General features: G+C 46.3%; 1 protein-coding gene across 2 annotated transcripts in view; it reads right to left on the bottom strand.

The window, feature by feature from the left end:
* Nucleotides 1-20,309, bottom strand: part of INTS7 (integrator complex subunit 7) — a 154,196-nt gene that overhangs the window by 23,021 nt on the left and 110,866 nt on the right. The window lies entirely within an intron of this gene.

The raw sequence follows: 20,309 nt of genomic DNA, 5'->3' as shown, positions 1-20,309 counted from the left end.
GCCCAACCATCACTGAAGAGAAGTGGGCAAACACAGGGCCAGATGTATTAAGCCTGGAGAAGTGATAAAGCAGTGATAAGCGGAATGTGATAATGCACCAGCCAATCATTACGGGTTTGAAAAATGACAGTTAGGAGCTAATTGGCTGGTGCGTTATCACTGCTTTATCACTTCTCCAGGCTTAATACATCTGCCCTACAGTCCTAATTGGTGGTGAGCTCAATACATGGATTGGACAACCGTGTGTTGCCGCAACTATGACTACACCCCTTTCGCTACATATGGATGAGTATGTGTACATTGAAGGGACTACTAAACAATTACAATATACAGTCAGTGTAAATAGACCAGCTCAGTATGAGCAAAAGACATGTTACAATAAATAACGGACAGGAATATTCCTGAAACATGAGGTTAGAACACAGATTGTTTTTATTACAGTCAGACTGGAAAAGATATTACAGTGCAAATCCCTATGCTCCACCATGCGACAGCCAGCACACACTATTCTATCTATAGCCTCCTGAGGCCACGCGCTGTGTATCTCCCTTGAGGGATTTCTAGGTTCTGCACTAATGCGGCTCCTCCTAGACTTTCATTATGAATAACTATCAACCAGCAGTCAAACCTGTCTGGTACTTCACAGTGGTTACAGAACAAGGCTTTGTATTGCAAGGAACAAAACAAGAAAACATTTGGCTTCTTTACTTCCTTCTGATGAGTTTACATTTTTCTGATGATTCATACAAAATTTGTCCATTTTCATTTTTTTGGTAAATCAATAAATTACCACAGTAATGGTGCTACGTGCTAATGATATTCATAGGATTCTGCCATAAATGGATTTATAAAAGTACATTTATTTTTCATTCTCTAACACACATCACTAAATTATGTCGGCAAGGCAGAGAGAGCTCAGGACCTGTCAAGCCTACAGAGAAACGGACTGAAATTGGCTCTAACACCAGACCCAACTTCCTGTTATATTATTAGTGATGTCCACCTGTGTTAGGAAGATATGTACAGTGTTAATTATTCCCTATGCACAAATACAGAGCAGATGCTTTATCATTTATACAGCCAATGAATATTTACTATGCAGCATTCGGTTTTCATCTTTTCTTCTGCTATTTCCATGTATAACTACATAGTTCTAAGGGGCATATTTATTATTAGATGCGGTTAAGAGTCTTTACAGCAAATAACAGAAATAAGGGATCTTGTTTTGCAGGGACTTATGAAAGCACAGTCACCGGGAGACGGGCTCCATTAAGATCCTATACCAGAAATCAGTAACAAATAAAGCGATCTCTTAAGCAATCACTTTACTAACGGAATCGGATCCGGCCACGCTACTGCGATTGTGCAGGAGGACACAGGAGTACCTTTGTCCCAAAGTTTTTGCCAAGTGTAATCTATAGTTTTTAGTATGTACACGTCACCTATTCACAGTGCAGGGAGAGCTTGGGGCTAGGCACATGCAGATAGGGTGCTTTCAGCTGCATATATCAGTGACCAGCTGACAAAGGATCACACACAGTCACTTGTGGGTTCTGACCAGCACTAGAGTCCATTTTCTTTATAAGGACCTCTACTCCCCTTCTTTCCACACAATTCCTGGAATCTCACAGGACAAACTAGGTCTGTCAAAGATAAGGAGGGGTCGCTCCATAGCGCATAATGTATTTATTCACAGTCAAACACTCATGCACTATGGAGCACCCCATCCTTAACTTTGTTTGACACACACACACACACACACGCCTATATCTATATATATTTGTAAATTTTTTTTTTTATGGTGATCGTAGCACCCAAAACCGTGAGGTTATTTTATATATATATATATATATATATATATATATATTATATATATATATATATATATATATATATATATATACATACATATACTAGGCGATTCATCGCGCCCTACGGGCGCTCTTCACACCGTCGTTAGGGGCTTCGCCCCGTTAACCTCTGCACGGCTTTGCCGCGGGTGGGGGAGGGGGCAGTTAGCCGGGGTGGTGCGGTTGGGGGTGGGTGGGTGTGAGGGTGCTATGGTTGCAGGGGCGGGTGGGGGAGGGGGTGGAGTGCCACGGGTGGTGGGTGGATGCGGTGGGTGCCGCGGGTAGGTGGCGCGGGTGTTGGTGCTGCGAGTGGGGGAGAGGGTGGGAGTGCCGCGGGTGGGGGGCGAATGCGGTTGGTTGCCGCGGGTGTTGGTGCTACGGGTTGGGGGAGTGGGCGGGAGTTCGGCGGGTGGGTGGCGCGGGTGTTTGTGCTGTGGGTGGGGGAGGGGACGGGAGTGCCGTGGGTGGTGCGCGTGTTGGTGCAGTGGGTGGGGGAGGGGGGGAAAGTGCCACGGGTGGTGCGTGGATGCGGTGGGTGCCGCGGGTGTTGGTGCTGCGGGTGGGGAAGGGGGTGGAGTGCCACGGGTGGTGGGTGGATGCGGTGGGTGCTGCGGGTAGGTGGCGCGGGTGTTGGTGCTGCGGGTGGGGAAGAGGGTGGGAGTGCAGCGGGTGGGGGGCGAATGCGGTTGGTTACCGCGGGTGTTGGTGCTACGGGTGGGGGAGGGGGCGGGAGTTCTGCGGGTGGGTGGCGCGGGTGTTTGTGCTGTGGGTGGGGGAGGGGACGGGAGTGCCGCGGGTGGTGTGGGTGATGGTGCAGCGGGTGGGGGAGGGGGGGGGAGTGCCACGGGTGGTGGGTGGATGCGGTGGGTGCCGCGGGTGTTGGTGCTGCGGGGGGGGGAGGGGGGGGGGGGGGGGAGTGCCACGGGTGGTGGGTGGATGCGGCGGGTGTTGGTGCTGCGGGTGGGGGAGAGGGTGGGAGTGCCGCGGGTGGGGTGTGAATGCGGTTGGTTGCCGCGGGTGTTGGTGCTACGGGTTGGGGGAGGGGGCGGGAGTTCCGCGGGTGGGTGGCACGGGTGTTTGTGCTCTGGGTGGGGGAGGGGACAGGAGTGCCGCGGGTGGTGCGCGTGTTGGTGCAGCAGGTGGGGGAGGGGGGGGGGTGCCATGAGTGGTGGGTGGATGCGGTGGGTGCCGCGGGTGTTGGTGCTGCGGGTGGGGGAGGGGGGTGGAGTGCCACGGGTGGTGGGTGGATGCGGTGGGTGCTGCGGGTAGGTGGCGCGGGTGTTGGTGCTGCGGGTGGGGAGAGGGTGGGAGTGCAGCGGGTGGGGGGCGAATGCGGTTGGTTACCGCGGGTGTTGGTGCTACGGGTGGGGGAGGGGGCGGGAGTTCCGCGGGTGGGTTGCGTGGGTGTTTGTGCTCTGGGTGGGGGAGGGGACGGGAGTGCCGCGGGTGGTGGGTGGAGACGGTGGGTGTTTGTGCTACGGGTGGGGGAGGGGGCAGGAGCAGTGGCGCCACAACGTGGGTGCGGGGAGTGCGGGCCGCACCTGGGTGTTACCCTCTGAGGGGTGACACCAAAGTGCCGGCTCCTGTCACAGCGCAGAAGCCAGCACTGCAGATTCAGCAGTGTCCCCCGAACCACAACGTGCCGAAAACGGGGGTCGGGACGCGAAGCCACGCCCCCTTCCGCAAAGTCACGCCCCCTTTTCGCCCGCGACCGCAGCGGGTGTTAGAAAAGTGAAGACTCTGGGCGGGAGTGCTGCGGATGTTGGTGCTGCGGGAGGGGACGGGAGTGCCGTGGGAGGGGGGCAGATGCGGGTGGTTGCCGCGGGCGGGAGTGGGGGGGGGGGGGCGAGTCACTGTTCAGCATGTCTCCCTGACTCAGTGGCAGCCGCAAGACTGTGAGGCGGGTAATGTGAGTTCCGCTCACAGTCAGCGGCTGCGGTGTCACCACTCACCAGGGGCAGTACGGGGAGAAGGGAGACAGGGGACTGGGCGGAGATCGGGAGGGGACTGGGCGGAGATCGGGAGGGGGCTGTTCCTGGCCAGATCTGTGCCTGTGACTCCGCCCAGCGTTACGGCCAGCACAGAGTCACAGAGTTGGGCAAATATATAGGAGATATATATATATATACATATATATATTGGAAAAAGCGAATAAGATCAGAGCGACCATAGGTGATAAGTACTCGAGGAGACTAAAAAAAGTTTCTTTTAAAACCAATGCGGGGTTTATTTACAACGAACTTTTAAGAAAATTGGACATAAAAAGGACAACATACTAGAATGCTTTTTTTTTAAAAACCGTTACAAAATCTTTAAAAAACATTCCAAAGGTCATGTAAAAGACAAGAATAAAAATGGTGCTAAAAATTCATGCACTAAAAGATGAGAAACATTAGAAACAACTGTGTGTCTAAAATTATGTAAAGAAATATATGTATATAAAAATTCCGTATAAAGAAAAAGCAGCTTAACTGATGATTTCAATAGTAGCAGGAATCAACCAACGCGTTTCGTCTGGTCTGACTTCATCAAGGGGTAATGAGCAGAGTGGGACACATCATCTATATATACCCCTGTGGGTAAGGAAGTGATTGATGACCTCACTTCCTGTGATTGATTGACATTTAGGAAACAGGATTCAAAAACACATAGTAATTGTAACTAATAGTGAGGGAGGCCATAGATGTAGTAAAGCGCTTGATTTGCGCTTACAAACTGTGCAGGGAGTCTTTATAAAACATTAAAATCATTCAGGAGAGTTCATTCCGGTATATGAGGCTAATTGCGTCATTTCCGCCCCACATCCGGTGTCCGGGGCTTCCTTCTGCGCATGCCCGGCCGATAAGAAGGAAGGTGCAGCGGCCATTTTCTTGGAGTCCATACTGCGAGACAGTTGCATGTACTGGAAGCGGGTGCCGGCGGCCATATTTTCATAGATGATATTCATTCAGTTAGATAGGTAGTAAACGTTCCCATTGTCTCCAAACCGGAAAACCGCATATGTAAACAAAGGATAAAAGCGGAATCAGTGCTTACAGACGTTTTAAGAATCCTGTATAGTCCACATTGTATATACAGATTCCTCAAAGTACTGGAGACTAGGTATTAAATATGTTGTATTGTGGTTAGTTCATAACCTAGATCTGATAGACATATGTACAGTATAAACCATACTTCTAATCTCCCTATGAGAATGACACCCCTGTAGAATAGTGCATCTGAAAGGCATCAAGGGATTCAAATTAGAGTACAGATGTTAGACATATGATTAGTATACTAGAAAGTTGATGTGGCAGTCAATATCGTATTTATAGTATTTATATATAGGTAGATACCGTCATAAATGAAAGAATAATTTTAATTAGTTTGAATATAGAAATAGCACGCCCCTGATCCAGTTATTATTACAGCACCCGGTCTTCTTGGGAAGTTTCCTTACCCAGTACTGGCCGGGCAAACACTGCTTGGCTTCCAAGATCAGACGAATTTGGGCATATCCAGTGTGGTATGACTCTAATATAGGATCTGGGCGGTGGGAGAAAAGGTCCAGAGGTTGCAACAACAGCACGGAACAAATAGAGTTTCTGGATCTGATACTGACCCACCAAGGAAAAGAGATAATTACAAAGAATTTCATAAAAAACGTGGATACAAACAGCTATGTTCATTATCAGAGCAACCATCTTAAACGATGGAAGAACAATATTCCCCTCTCACAGTTCACTAGGATTGCACGAAACTGCAAGAAAATGGAGGATCGTGATGCCCAATTGGCCGTCTACACAGAGAGATTCAAAGAAAAGGGATACCCTGAACATATTATAGCAGCAGCCAATACTAAAGCAAAAACCCTGGAGAGAAATAAACTTCTGGAATATAAACCCAAGGAGAACAATAAAGATACCGTAAGATTCATCACCACTTACAGTAAACATGACAACCTGATTACACAAGCACTCAAATCACACTGGAATATACTGCTAATGGACCCCATTCTTAAAGACTACCTACCAACTGAACCTCATGTGGTATTTAAGAAATCCCAGAATTTAAAGGACCTCCTTGCGCCAAGTATGTTAAGAAACCATGAAACTCCCAAGGGTGTACTACCGAAATGCGTGGGATGTTTCAAATGTGGTCATTGCAATATCTGCAAATACGTGAATCCAAATAGAAAGACATTCAAGAACACAGGTGAAACTAAGGAGTACAAGATTAAGCACTTTATCAACTGCAATACATCTTCAGTAATTATCTCCTGGAATGTCCTTGCAAGATGAAGTATATCGGCAAGACAAAGAGGCCACTGAAAATCCGCATACAGGAGCACGTAAGAAACATTAAGAACAGGGTCCAAACACATGCCGTATCCAGACACTTCCTACAACACCACGGCTCTAACCCGGAGGAACTCACGTTCAAGGGTCTAGAACTAGTGACACTTGGAGAAAGAGGAGGGGACCTCTCCAATCTTCTATCAAGGAGAGAGATGTTCTGGATACACGAAATGAAATCACTTCATCCAGACGGACTGAATGACGGCTACGAAATAGCTCCTTTTTTATGAACGTAAGCCTGCTATTCCCAATACTTTCTTCTTGACATCGCCCACGTGCCTTTTCTTAGCTAGGTTCATGTTGGAACGCGGTGCAGTGGCTCCCCAACCTCTGGACCTTTTCTCCCACCGCCCAGATCCTATATTAGAGTCATACCACACTGGATATGCCCAAATTCGTCTGATCTTGGTAGCCAAGCAGTGTTGGCCTGGCCAGTAGTGGGTAAGGAAACTTCCCAAGAAGACCGGGTGCTGTAATAATAAGTGGATCAGGGGCGTGCTATTTCTATATTCAAACTAATTAAAATTATTCTTTCATTTATGACGGTATCTACCTATATATAAATACTATAAATACGATATTGACTGCCACATCAACTTTCTAGTATACTAATCTTATGTCTAACATCTGTACTCTAATTTGAATCCCTTGATGCCTTTCAGATGCACTATTCTACAGGGGTGTCATTCTCATAGGGAGATTAGAAGTATGGTTTATACTGTACATATGTCTATCAGATCTAGGTTATGAACTAACCACAATACAACATATTTAATACCTAGTCTCCAGTACTTTGAGGAATCTGTATATACAATGTGGACTATACATGATTCTTAAAACGTCTGTAAGCACTGATTCCGCTTTTATCCTTTGTTTACATATGCAGTTTTCCGGTTTGGAGACAATGGAAACGTTTACTACCTATCTAACTGAATGAATATCTATGAAAATATGGCTGCCGGCACCCGCTTCCAGTACATGCAACTGTCTCGCAGTATGGACTCCAAGAAGATGGCCGCCGTATCCTTCCTTCATATCGGCCGGCGCATGCGCAGAAGGAAGCCCCGGACACCGGATGTGGGGCGGAAATGACGCGATTAGCGTCATATACCGGAATGAACTCTCCTGAATGATTTTAATGTTTTATAAAGATTCCCTGCACAGTTTGTAAGCGCAAATCAAGCGCTTTACTACATCTATGGCCTCCCTCACTATTAGTTACAATTACTATGTGTTTTTGAATCCTGTTTCCTAAATGTCAATCAATCACAGGAAGTGAGGTCATCAATCACTTCCTTACCCACAGGGGTATATATAGATGATGTGTCCCACTCTGCTCATTACCCCTTGATGAAGTCAGACCAGACAAAACGCGTTGGTGGATTCCTGCTACTATTGAAATCCTCAGTTAAGCTGCTTTTTCTTTATACGGAATTTTTATATACATATATTTCTTTACATAATTTTAGACACACAGTTGTTTCTAATGTTTCTCATCTTTTAGTGCATGAATTTTTAGCACCATTTTTATTCTGGTCTTTTACATGACCTTTGGAATGTTTTTTTAAAGATTTTGTAACGGTTTAAAAAAAAAAAGCATTCTAGTATGTTGTCCTTTTTATGTCCAATTTTCTTAAACGTTCGTTGTAAATAAACCCCGCATTGGTTTTAAAAGAAACTTTTTTAGTCTCCTAGAGTATTTACCACCTATGGTCGCTCTGATCTTATTCGCTTTTTCCAATTTTTATCTATCCTGCACACATACAAGTGCAGGTTTTACCTAAGATCCAGCAGACGCCCCATAAAGAAAGGGGAGTGGCATATAGTGACTAGATATTCCACTGGGGTACACTTATAACCGACATACTGTGAAAAATTATTTCTGTATTTTTTGGCGCTGTTAGTTCACCTTATATATATTTCTGTTCTCATGGTCTCTGTATATGCTTGCTTTTAGTTTCGTTGATTGTTCATGTATTTATTTTCTTGAACTATTGATGACAATAAAGTATTATATATATATACAGGTTGAGTCTCCCTTATCCAAAATGCTTGGGGCCAGAGGTACTTTGGATATGGGATTTTTCCGTATTTTGGAATAATTGCATACCATAGTGAGATATCATGGTGATGGGACCTAAATCTAAGCACAGGATGCATTTATGTTTCATATACACCTTATACACACAGCCTGAAGGTCATTTTAGCCAATATTTTTTATAACTTTGTGCATTAAACAAAGTGTGTCTACATTCACACAATTCATTTATGTTTCATATACACCTTATACACACAGCCTAAAGGTAATTTTAGCCAATATTTTTTATAACTTTGTGCATTAAACAAAGTGTGTCTACATTCACACAATTCATTTATGTTTCATATACACCTTATACACACAGCCTGAAGGTCACTTAATACAATATTTTTAATAACTTTGTGTATTAAACAGTTTGTGTACATTGAGCCATCAGAAAACAAAGATTTCACTATTTCACTCTCACTCAAAAAAGTCCGTATTTCGGAATATTCCGTATTTCGGAATATATGGATATGGGATACTCAACCTGTATATATATATATATATATATATATATATATATAAATGAATTCTGCTTTTGGATCCTTATGCACACAGACGTATAGGCATACTGCTGGGCAATTAAAAGAGGCCTGATAACATTCAGTCCACCTTTGCATTTCTATCCTTACAGACATATAGGATTGCTACGGGAAAATTAAGAGAAACTGGATAAGCTATTCATTAATAATCCTTTTGGAGAATAATATAAATTATTAGGTGGTCTCAAATAGGGAACCCCACCAAGTGTTGCCAAATTGTGGAAATTAATTTTTCAGAATTTTCAAATCTACTTTATAATTATTTTTAGTACCTTTTTTTGGTTTAATTATGGAATACATTCTTTAGGAAAGATACAGCTTTTCTAAATAAACAAAGATTGGTTATTCAGAAAACACCCCTGAAGAAGTCGCTACAAGACGAAACGCGTTGGTTGAAAGCATTTCATTATATCATATCTGAAAATTTGAAACAAATCATTGTATTTTTAATTAACAATATTATCCTGTAAAAGAAATGTTTATCATAATTTCCTTTTAATGTAAATGTGAATTTGAATCATATTGCTTTATTAATAAATGTAAGTGTTTTTAAAAAAAAGGGTGCTTAATTGTGCAAGGTTATCCTCTCTTTATTATAACCCAATCCTCTCTATAATATTATTCAATCAAGAATACTTTATAATTTACTCCAAAGAAATGCGCTCCACAGAGATACTATTATATATATATGTAAGTATCTCACTTTGTGTTATTTTACGGTTGGCTTTGGATACATGTGGAATTTCCACTCTAATAGTGGGTGTGGCTGTGTGTATATTGATATATATATATATATATATATAGATATATATAGATAGATATATATATTCTTTAATTCATTTTTTCAGAATCCTATTTGAATTAAGCCTGACTAACCGTACAGCATTGCTACTGTCTGAACATGGCATATTGATTTTCTGAGTAAGTGAGTGATGTCACTGACATCCCTTTGCATATCAGCTGTTGCACACTTTTGAGATCTCTTTACTGCACATTGGTGTTAACTGGCTAAGTGTTTGGGTGCAGGTATGCTCATCTGGTAAATTTGGACAGAGACGTGGTGTTGTTTTTTGTACCACACTTGGTGCTAATAGAATTTTATATCCAAATGCTTTGAGGGCGTGGTAGCCCATTCATGTTTTTTGTTTTAGTTTTCGCTTTATGTATGTATTTATTTTATTCATTTTTGTTCTTTTGTAGTAATCAATTTATGATGCTTTGAAAATATTATGTATAAAATGAAGCTGGTCTTGATAAAGAACCTCGAATGAGGATCGAAACGTCGACCTAAAGAGCCGAATATCGATTGAAATAAAGTTGTTGTGAACAAAATGAAGTTGCAGACTACTTGAAATCGACGAGTGCACCTCCACATTGTTGGACTTTTGTATATATATATATATATATATATATATATATATATAGTAGTGGTGTTTGGACCGGCACTCCTGTTTGGCGCTGTTATATTGCTCTGGTGCCTCCAGTAGAAATAGTGGTATAAACAAATCAATGATGTCCGCGGCACTCGGACACTTGCAGATTAGGAAACAAGTGTATTTAAAACTCAGATGCCAAAACCAACGTTTCGGGGCTGGCACGCCGCTTTGTCAAGGTGAGCAGAAACGTTACGTAACCTCACGGTTTGGGGTGTTACGAACGCCATAAAAAAATAATAACAAATATATATATCTCAATTCCATTGATTATTGCTGTGTTTAGTCCACATTTATGATACTGTACAATATTGACCTGTTCATTAACACAATTAATTAATTTAAATGTTTGCATTGCAAGACATGCTGATTACACAAGATCAATAGATGGCTGGGTATAATTAGAAGGAAACTCATTCAAAGTGTGGTTAGGATAAACCACAGACAACAGATATATAAAATAAAAAATTGATCGATCATATGACGAACTGCTTGCTTTGTATGACAATTGTAATCCTATATTGATGTATGTTCACTGTTGTTTTCATACAATGCTTCAATAAAAAAAAAAATAAAAAAAAAAAATAAGAATTTACTCACCGGTAATTCTATTTCTCGTAGTCCGTAGTGGATGCTGGGGACTCCGTAAGGACCATGGGGAATAGACGGGCTCCGCAGGAGACTGGGCACACTAAAAGAAAGATTTGGTACTACCTGGTGTGCACTGGCTCCTCCCTCTATGCCCCTCCTCCAGACCTCAGTTAGGATACTGTGCCCGGAAGAGCTGACACAATAAGGAAGGATTTTGAATCCCGGGTAAGACTCATACCAGCCACACCAATCACACCGTATAACTCGTGATATTAAACCCAGTTAACAGTATGAAATACAACTGAGCCTCTCAACAGATGGCTCAACAATAACCCTTTAGTTAGGCAATAACTATATACAAGTATTGCAGACAATCCGCACTTGGGATGGGCGCCCAGCATCCACTACGGACTACGAGAAATAGAATTACCGGTGAGTAAATTCTTATTTTCTCTGACGTCCTAGTGGATGCTGGGGACTCCGTAAGGACCATGGGGATTATACCAAAGCTCCCAAACGGGCGGGAGAGTGGGGATGACTCTGCAGCACCGAATGAGAGAACTCAAGGTCCTCCTCAGCCAGGGTATCAAATTTGTAGAATTTAGCAAACGTGTTTGCCCCTGACCAAGTAGCAGCTCGGCAAAGTTGTAAAGCCGAGACCCCTCGGGCAGCCGCCCAAGATGAGCCCACCTTCCTCGTGGAATGGGCTTTCACTGATTTAGGATGCGGCAATCCAGCCGCAGAATGCGCCAGCTGAATTGTGCTACAAATCCAGCGAGCAATAGTCTGCTTAGAAGCAGGAGCACCTATTTTATTGGGTGCATACAGGATAAAAAGCGAGTCAGTTTTCCTGACTCCAGCCGTCCTGGAAACATAAATTTTCAAGGCCCTGACCACGTCCAGTAACTTGGAATCCTCCAAGTCCCTAGTAGCCGCAGGCACCACAATAGGTTGGTTCAAGTGAAAAGCTGATACCACCTTAGGGAGAAACTGGGGACGAGTCCTCAATTCTGCCCTATCCATATGGAAAATCAGATAGGGGCTTTTACATGACAAAGCCGCCAATTCTGACACACGCCTGGCCGAAGCCAAGGCCAATAACATGACCACTTTCCACGTGAGATATTTGAGATCCACGGTTTTAAGTGGTTCAAACCAATGTGATTTTAGGAAACTCAACACCACATTGAGATCCCAAGGTGCCACAGGAGGCACAAAAGGGGGCTGAATATGAAGCACTCCCTTTACAAAAGTCTGAACTTCAGGCAGTGAAGCCAGTTCTTTCTGGAAGAAAATCGACAGAGCCGAAATCTGGACCTTAATGGAACCCAATTTTAGGCCCATAGTCACTCCTAACTGTAGGAAGTGCAGAAAACGACCCAGCTGAAATTCCTCTGTAGGGGCCTTCCTGGCCTCACACCACGCAACATATTTCCGCCAAATGCGGTGATAATGGTTTGCGGTTACTTCTTTCCTGGCTTTTATCAGCGTAGGAATGACTTCCTCCGGAATGCCCTTTTCCTTTAGGATCCTGAATTCAACCGCCATGCCGTCAAACGCAGTCGCGGTAAGTCTTGGAACAGACAGGGCCCCTGCTGTAGCAGATCCTGTCTGAGCGGTAGAGGCCATGGGTCCTCTGATAACATTTCTTGAAGTTCCGGGTACCAAGCTCTTCTTGGCCAATCCGGAACCACGAGTATCGTTCTTACTCCTCGCCTTCTTATTATTCTCAGTACCTTTGGTATGAGGGGCAGAGGAGGGAACACATAAACCGACTGGTACACCCACGGTGTCACTAGAGCGTCCACAGCTATCGCCTGAGGGTCCCTTGACCTGGCGCAATATCTCTTTAGCTTCTTGTTGAAGCGGGACGCCATCATGTCCACCTGTGGCCTTTCCCAGCGGTTTACCAACAGTAGGAAGACTTCTGGATGAAGTCCCCACTCTCCCGGGTGTAGGTCGTGTCTGCTGAGGAAGTCTGCTTCCCAGTTGTCCACTCCCGGAATGAACACTGCTGACAGTGCTAGTACGTGATTTTCCGCCCAACGGAGAATCCTTGTGGCTTCTGCCATGGCCACCCTGCTTCTCGTGCCGCCCTATCGGTTTACATGGGCGACTGCCATGATGTTGTCTGATTGGATCAGAACCGGCTGGTTTTGAAGCAGGGGCCTTGCCTGACTTACGGCATTGTAAATGGCCCTCAGTTCCAGAATGTTTATGTGTAGGGACGACTCCTGACTTGACCAAAGTCCCTGGAAATTTCTTCCCTGTGTGACTGCGCCCCAGCCCCGAAGGCTGGCATCCGTGGTCACCAGGACCCAGTCCTGTATGCCGAATCTGCGGCCCACTAGAAGATGAGCACTCTGCAGCCACCACAGTAGAGACACCCTGGTTCTTGGAGACAGGGTTATCAGTTGATGCATCTGAAGATGCGATCCCGACCACTTGTCCAAGAGGTCCCCACTGGAAGGTCCTTGCATGGAACCTGCCGAATGGAATTGCTTCGTACGAAGCCACCATTTTTCCCAGGACTCGTGTGCAGTGATGCACAGATACCCGTTTTGGTTTTAGGAGGTCTCTGACTAGAGATGACAGCTCCTTGGCTTTCTCCTGCGGGAGAAACACTTTTTTCTGTTCTGTGTCCAGAATCATCCCCAGGAACAGTAAGCGTGTGGAAGGAACCAGTTGTGACTTTGGAATGTTTAGAATCCAGCCATGCTGTTGTAGCACTTCCCGAAATAGTGCTACTCCGACCAGTAACTGCTCCCTGGAACTCGCCTTTATTAGGAGATCGTCCAAGTACGGGATAATTAAAACTCCCTTTTTTCGAAGGAGTATCATCATTTCTGCCATTACCTTGGTAAACACCCTCGGTGCCGTGGACAGTCCAAACGGTAGTGTCTGGAATTGGTAATGGCAATCCTGTACCACAAATCTGAGGTACTCCTGGTGAGGAAGGTAAATTGGGACATGCAGGTAAGCATCCTCATCAAACATGTCGACACAGCCGTACCGACACACCGCACACACACACAGGGAATGCTCTTAAAGGAGACAGGACCCCACAAAAGCCCTTTGGGAAGACAGAGAGAGAGTATGCCAGCACACACCAGAGCGCTATATAATGCAGGGACTAACTGAATTATGTCCCCTATAGCTGCTATAATATTTACTGCGCCTCAAATCTGTGCCCCCCCTCTCTTTTTTACCCTTTTCTGTAGTGTAGACTGCAGGGGAGAGTCAGGGAGCTTCCTTCCAGCGGAACTGTGAGGGAGTAATGGCGCCAGTGTGCTGAGGGAGATGGCTCCGCCCCTTTTTCGGCGGATTTTTCTCCCGCTTTTTTCTGTATTCTGGCAGGGGTAATTACCACATATATAGCCTCTGGGGCTATATATTGTGGTTATTTTGCCAGCCAAGGTGATATTATTGCTGCTCAGGGCGCCCCCCCCCAGCGCCCTGCACCCTCAGTGACCGGAGTGTGAAGTGTGTATGAGGAGCAATGGCGCACAGCTGCAGTGCTGTGTGCTATCTTGGTGAAGACTGAAGTCTTCTGCCGCCGATTTTCCGGACCATCTTCTTGCTTCTGGCTCTGTAAGGGGGACGGCGGCGCGGCTCCGGGAACGAACACCAAGGACGGGTCCTGCGGTCGATCCCTCTGGAGCTAATGGTGTCCAGTAGCCTAAGAAGCCCAAGCTAGCTGCAAGCAGGTAGGTTCGCTTCTTCTCCCCTTAGTCCCTCGTTGCAGTGAGCCTGTTGCCAGCAGGTCTCACTGTAAAATAAAAAACCTAATATATACTTTCTTTCTAGGAGCTCAGGAGAGCCCCTAGTGTGCATCCAGCTCGGCCGGGCACAGAAATCTAACTGAGGTCTGGAGGAGGGGCATAGAGGGAGGAGCCAGTGCACACCAGGTAGTACCAAATCTTTCTTTTAGTGTGCCCAGTCTCCTGCGGAGCCCGTCTATTCCCCATGGTCCTTACGGAGTCCCCAGCATACACTAGGACGTCAGAGAAACAAAAAAAAACAAATAGACATTGATCTATAGTAAAAAACGAGATTTATGGTAAGAACTTACTATTGTATCTCTTTCTGCAAGGTACACTGGGCTCCACAGGGAATGACATTGGGGTGTAGAGTAGGATCTTGATCCGAGGCACAAACAGGCTAAAAGCTTTAACTGTTCCCAGAATGCATAGCGCCGCCTCCTCTATAACCCCGCCTCCGTGCACAGGAGCTCAGTTTTTGTTAACCAGCCCAATGCAGTAGCAGGTAAAAGATGACAACCGTTAGTAGCCACATACACCACATTCTCACGACAGGAGAAAGTGTCAGCAGTTAATGCCATGCCAACCCAAAGAAGCTAAGTGCGTCAGGGTTCGCGCCTGTGGAGCCCAGTGTACCTCGCTGAAAGAGATTTAACAACGGTAAGTTCTTACCATAAATCTTGTTTTCTGCTGCGGGCTCCACAGGAAAGGACATTGGGGATGTCCTAAAGCAGTTCCTCATGAGAGGGGACGCACTGTAGTGGGCACAAAACCCGGCGTCCAAAGGAAGCATCCTGGGAGGCGGATGTATCGAAGGGATAAAACCTTATGAACGTGTTCACTGAGGACCACGTAGTCGCCTTGTACAATTGTTCAAGGGTCGCACCACGGCGAACCGCCCAAGAAGGTCCAACAGATCGAGTAGAATGGGCTTTGATGGTAGCAGGAGCTGGAAGGCCAGCCTGTACATAAGCATGAGCAATCACCATTCTAATCCATCTGGCCAGGGTCTGCTTGTGAGCAGGCCAGCCACGTTTGTGAAAACCAAACAGTACAAAGAGAGAATCAGACTTCTGAAGGGATGCAGTTCTCTTCACATAGATACGGAGAGCCCGTACCACATCCAAAGGCCGCTCTTTGGAAGACAATTCAGGAGAGGCAAAGGCCGGAACCACGATCTCCTGATTAAGGTGAGAAGAAGACACCACCTTAGTTAAGTACCCGGGACCCGGTCACGGTGAAAAATCAGATATGGGGACCTACAAGACAAGGCACCCAGATCGGACACCCGTCTAGCAGAGGCAATAGCCAGCAGAAACAATACCTTAAGATAAAGCCACTTAAGGTCTGCAGATTCAAGAGGCTCAAACGGAGACTCATGCAACGCCTCCAGAACCATGACAAGTCCCAAGGAGCCACAGGCGGGACATAAGAAGGTTGAATCCGCAACACACCCCGAGTGAACGAATGAACATCAGGTAAAGTCGCAATTTTTCTCTGGAACCAAACCGACAAGGCAGAAATATGAACCTTGATGGAGGCCAGGCGAAGGCCCAAGTCCAGGCCCTGTTGTAGAAAGGCCAAAAGCTTGGCCGTACTAAACTTGTAAGCGTCATAATTGTTAGTGGCGCACCAAGCAAAGTAAGAATTCCAGACCCTATGATAAATCCGAGCAGAAGCCAGTTTCCGGGCCTTCAACATAGTTTGAATGACCGCATCAGAAAATCCTTTGGCCGTCAAGACGAAAGCTTCAAGAGCCACGCCTTCAAAGCAGCTGGGCCAGATCCTGGTAGACACAAGGGTCCTGAACGAGGAGGTCTGGTCATTGTGTAAGCAGAAGAGGACGCTCTAACGATAGACCCTGAAGGTCTGAGAACCAGTGCCGTCTGGGCCACGTTGGAGCGATCAGAAGTAGGATTCCTCCTTCTTGCTTGAACTTCCTTATTACTCTGGGCAGGAGCGACACCGGAGGGAACCCGTATGGCAGCCAAAAGTTCCATGGAATTGCCAGTACGTCCACGAACGCTGCTTGAGCATCCCTTGTCCTTGCTCCAAAGACCGGAACCTTCTGATTGTGTCGAGATGCCATTAGGTCCACATCTAGGAGGCCCCACTTGTCCACTAGGAGTTGAAATACTTCTGGATGGAGGCTCCACTCTCTCCGGCGTCTACGTTCGGACGTGTGAGGAAGTCCGCTTCCCAGTTTAGGATCCCTGGAATGAACACTGCCAATATGGCTGGCAGATGGCGTTCTGCCCACTGAAGAATTCTTGAAACTTCCCTCATTGCAATGTGGCTGCGAGTGCCGCTTTGATGATTTATGTACGCCACCGCTGTGGCGTTGTCCGATTGTACTTGAACAGGTCTGTTCTGTATTAAATGCTGGGCCAAGTTCAGAGCATTGAACACCACCCGCAGTTCCAGAATGTTTATCGGGAGGAGAGACTCCTCCTCGGTCCACCGACCCTGAAGGGAGTGTTGCTCCAACACCGCGTACCAACCTCTCAAACGGACATCCGTCGTCAGAAGGACCCAGTTGGAGATCCAGAAGGGACGACCCCTGCTCAATCGTTGGTCCTGAAGCAACCAGCTCAGTGACAGACGGAGATCCAGAAGGGACGACCCCTGCTCAATCGTTGGTCCTGAAGCAACCAGCTCAGTGACAGACGGACCTCCGGTGACAAGGAGATCATGTGAGACCTGATCCGGAGAGACAGGCCGTCCCACTTGGCAAGAATCAATTTCTGTAGAGTGCAGGAATGAAATTGAGCGTACACCATCATGTCGAAAGCCGACACAAAGAGACCTAGCACTTGCATCGCCGAATGTATTGACACTTGCGGACGAGATAAAAAGCATCGAATCCTGTCCTGAAGTTTCAGGACTTTCTCCTGAGACAAGAACAACCGCTGGCTGTGAGTGCCTAACAACGCTCCCATGTGCACCATGCTCTGAGCAGGGACCATGGAAGATTTCTTCCAGTTGATGAGCCACCCGTGGGCTTGCAGAAACTGGAGCGTCAGATCCAGATGGCGTAGGAGAATTTCTGGGGAATTCGCCAGGGTCAACAAGTCGTCCAGATACGGCAGGATCTTGACCCCTTGACGGCGGAGTACAGCCGTCATTACCGCCATGACCTTGGTGAAGACTCGCGGAGCCGTGGTCAAACCAAAAGGTAACGCCCAAAACTGGTAATGGAGGTTGCCAACCACAAACCTCAGGTACTGCTGATGCGACATTGCAATGGGAATATCCAGGTAAGCATCCTGTATGTCCAGGGAGACCATTTAATCCCCAGGTTCCAAGGCCAGAACAATAGAGCGAAGAGTTTCCATACGAAACTTGGAGACTTTCACAAATTTGTTAAAGGATTTGAGGTTGAGGATAGGCCGAGAGGACCCATTCGGTTGCGGAACTAGGAACAGCTGTGAATAGTACCCCTTGCCTCTCTGAGCCAGAGGCACCTGTACTACCACTCCTGTGTCCAGGAGGGACTGTACAACCGAATGAAGTGTGTTTGCCTTCACCTGATCTAAAGGGACGTTTGTCAGGCAAAATTGATGAGTGGGACGATTCTTGAAGGATACGGCGTAACCTTGAGTGACGACTTCCCGTACCCAAGCATCGGAAGTAGTCATCAACCATTCCTGGGAATACCATAGAAGTCGGCCCCACACCCTGGGATCCCCCAGAGGGAGGCCCGCCCCGTCATGCAGCAGGCTTGGCAGTTTTGGAAGCAGGCTGACGGGCAGCCCAGGCCCGTTTAGGTTTGGGCTTATTGGGTTTGGAAGTGGGAGCCTGTTTCGGGTACGCTTGACCCTTTGCTTTCCCTGAAGGACGAAAGGAGCGAAAGGAAGTACTCTTAGCCTTCGGTACTGAAGGAGCAGTACTAGGTAGACAAGCTGTTTTAGCAGAGGCTAAGTCAGTCACTATCTTGTTAAGGTCTTCTCCGAAAAGAATGTCTCCCTTAAAAGGGAGTACCTCCAGGGTTTTCTTAGAGTCCAGATCTACAGACCAGGACCGTAACCAGAGAATCCAGCGAGCCAAGAAGGACGCAGTAGAAGCCTTGGCTGCCAGAATACCGACATCAGAAGCCGCCTCCTTAATGTAATGAGAAGCTGTGACAATTCACAAAAGACATTGTCTAGCATGATCAGAAGCGTTGGAAGGCAGCTCAGCTTCCAATTCCTGAGACCATGCTTTAACAGCCTCTGCAGTCCATGTCGCTGCAATGGTGGGACGATGCGCAGCACCTGCTAAGGTGTAAATCGCCTTTAAACAATCCTCCACACGCTTATCCGTCGGTTCTTTCAGAGACGTGACGGTAGTAACGGCAGAGCTGAGGATACCACCAGCCGCGCCACTTGCGAATCCACTGGCGGGGGTGTCTCCCAATTTTTACTTAGCTTCGCCGCGAGGCGTGAATTTCTTTCCTGGATTTTCCCAGGATTCCTGACGTATGTAAACTAAATGGTCAGAGTGATGTAAAACTTGTTTAATCACTTTCTGATGTTTAAATCTGTCCGGTTTCTTAGGGGCAGTATCAAGCTCTGGGTCATCAGTAATTTAAAGAATCATCCTGCTAGTCTTCAATAAGTCAGGAACATCCACCTGTGAAATAGATTCCCCATCAGAATTACCAGTATCAGTGTCTGTGGGGTCAGTATATACACCATCCTCATAAGAAGAGGTGTCTGGGACGTTGGTGGATTGTGAGGAAGTAATAGCCCACTTAGAGGACCCCTTGGTCTTAGGCGGGCAAGAGTGAGATTTCTGTTTAGTCAGTGACTGGTTCAATTGCTGTAACTGAGTGGACAGATGATCTGCCCATAGCGGATTAACTGCAGGACCATAAGCGGTTGCACCGGCGCAGGAAGTCCCATAGGGGCGTAAGTCTAGTTACCAGCGTATTCAATAACGTGGAGAAAGTAGCCCAAGGTGGGTCATTATGCACCCCCGTTGCTACGGTCCCACTAGGGGGGTAGGGAACCCCCAGAAAAGGAACCCTCTGCTGCAATGTTTTCCTCTAATGTGTCTGCAGTGTCACCACCAAGCAATGTGGGATCAGCCCCAGCTCTGTCACCTCTTGTAGCTGACATGTCTGAAAGCTCAATTCAAGGCAACCCAGTACAATATCAGCAGCACAACACCTGACAAGAACCCCCTGTGTAGTACAAACAGAGAGTTCCAGAGGTATATGGTGACTAAGAATCACAGAGAAAAATAAACAATAAGTATATCTTGTGAAACACCTATATTAAGTAATAAACCTGACGCATTTAGCCCCCTCAGGTTACAGAATATAGGGATAGCAATCTGAGTGAGATACACAAAATGGAGGTCACACAGCAGCTATATGCACACACACATAGTCACATTGTACAATGCAGAAATTATGACATGCAATAAAACTGCACTGGACTAGCAATACAGAGTAATACTAAGTATAGCTATACACTCAATAGATATAACAATGCACAGTAAAGACTGGATGTATATCACAGGGTACTAAATAACCCTGACTAAATGCACTTTTTCTTAACTAGCACTGTCAACAGACATGTAGAATACTTAAGTGTTCTGTAAAATGCACAGCGCTGACATGCAGGCGGCTTTACAGAGGAGGATTTGCCCAAACAGTCCCAGGATTAGCTCAGCTTGACCTAATGGCGCTCAAACGCTGACAGGGAGTGAGAGAGAGAGATGCAGCTCCAG

Source organism: Pseudophryne corroboree, chromosome 4, assembly GCF_028390025.1.
Source record: "Pseudophryne corroboree isolate aPseCor3 chromosome 4, aPseCor3.hap2, whole genome shotgun sequence".
Lineage (NCBI taxonomy): Eukaryota > Metazoa > Chordata > Amphibia > Anura > Myobatrachidae > Pseudophryne > Pseudophryne corroboree.
This window is presented reverse-complemented; position numbering and strand designations above follow the sequence as displayed.